Source organism: Dasypus novemcinctus, chromosome 6 (assembly GCF_030445035.2).
Source record: "Dasypus novemcinctus isolate mDasNov1 chromosome 6, mDasNov1.1.hap2, whole genome shotgun sequence".
NCBI lineage: Eukaryota > Metazoa > Chordata > Mammalia > Cingulata > Dasypodidae > Dasypus > Dasypus novemcinctus.
In genome coordinates this window covers 92,317,760-92,319,511 of record NC_080678.1, presented here as the reverse complement: position 1 = coordinate 92,319,511, position 1,752 = coordinate 92,317,760, and the positions used below count along the sequence as shown (strand labels likewise).

At 44.9% G+C, this 1,752-nt stretch overlaps 1 non-coding gene across 1 annotated transcript; it reads right to left on the bottom strand.

The window, feature by feature from the left end:
- Window positions 1–795: 795 nt before the first annotated feature.
- Window positions 796–902, bottom strand: LOC111762668 (U6 spliceosomal RNA). Its single transcript, XR_002795726.1, has one exon. It is a non-coding gene; the product is annotated as a U6 spliceosomal RNA (small nuclear RNA).
- Between the last annotated feature and the right edge of the window lie 850 nt (window positions 903–1,752).

The window sequence follows — 1,752 nt, the reverse complement described above, 5'->3', positions numbered from 1 at the left end:
AATTAGTTTATTTCTCTCCCCTTCTCCTCCAGCTGTCTGCTCTCTGTGTCCATTCGCTGTGTGTTCTTCTGTGATTGCTTCTGTCCTTGTCAGCGGCACCAGGAATCTGTGTCTCTTTTTGTTGTGTCATCTTGTTGTGTCAGCTCTCTCTGCGTGTGCGGTGCCATTCCTGGGCAGGCTGCATTTTCTTTTGCACTGGGTGGCTCTCCTTACGGGGCAGCTCCTTGAGCGTGGGACTCCCCTATGCGGGGGACACCCCTGCGTGGCACGGCACTCCTTGCGCGCATCAACACTGCACGTAGGCCAGCTCCACACGGTTCAAGGAGGCCTGGGGTTTGAACCACGGACCTCCCATGTGGTAGGCGGATGCCCTATCCATTGGGCCAAGTCTGCTTCCCTGCATGGATACTCTTTACTGAAAATAATATTTTTTAGGGAAGGTCACAATCCCTAAAAAATATCTTTTTTTTTCTTTATTAGAGAATTTGTGGGTTTACAGAACAATCATGCATAAAATACAGGATTCCTATATACCATCCTATTAGTAACACTTTACATTAGTGTGAAACATTTGTTGTAATTGATGAAAGCATTATAATTGTATTATTGACGACAGTCCAATGTTTAACTTACACTTCACTGTGTAGTGTAGTAGCATGGAGTTAAAAATTTTTTTATTCTGTTACCATTATACAATCCAATATTTCTACTTTTAATCATATTCAGGCATTTATTTCAGTGCTGTTAATTGCATTCACAATGTTGTACTACCATCACCACCATCTACTATCAAAAAAATTTTTGGATTGCTTCACTCATTTGCATGCCATCCTTGCTTAGGCACTATGCTAATCTTCACTGTAGGGTTCCAATTTCAGTCTTTGTGCTGCCAGAGCAAGCACTGCATGGATACCTTTTTTTTTTCCAAGAAGGTACAAGGAATTGAACCTAAGACCTCATATGTGGGAAATGGGAAGCAGGCACTCACCCACTGAGCTACACCCACTTCCCTGGATACTCCTAATAAATTTAATGCAGCTCTTAAATCAGCCTTATCTGCTCATGCCAGCCATTCAGTCCAATCAGTCACCTACTCTATTTCAAGGTAATGGTTGGCTACAATCTTTACCGAGATTTAATTGGAAAGTATTAGTGAAATAAGCTACAGTCCCCACTGCATTCTTGGTCAGACAGCAATGAATAATTAGTATTCACTGATTACCTTCTCCACCTTCAATCCTAGATTTCCCTCCGCTTGAGTCAGCACTGGCCTGGATTACTTGCCTGCTTGTGGGACTCTGACCTTCTGACTGAAAGCACCTGAGCCCTTGGTCGTTTTGCCCTCATCAACTGGCAGTTGCTGCAATTACCTGTTACCATCATGACTGGATGTAGAAGCCCTAAGGGATATTCCAGCAACTCACCCGGATTCTATAGAGACTCCTCACTGAATCCAGGGGTAGGATCAGCCACAACCACTGGTAACAGATAACTGTCCCAAAGTCACCAGGTGAGTGTTCCCTCATCAGGTTTAGTGGACTCCTTCTGTGTTTCTTTAGACAGAAGCCTCTCCCCTGACCCTTGTCCCCCTGCTAATCCAGGGCCTCAGATCTGGCAGAGTCTAAGGCTGCAGGGACAGGAAGCACAAACTGCAGAGGAGGGCCAATGAGGGTGGTGGTTGGAGGGTCCCCTTGACTTCCCCAGATTTCTCAGGTTCATTTTATGCTCTTAACCAATCAACCAAGCCACTTT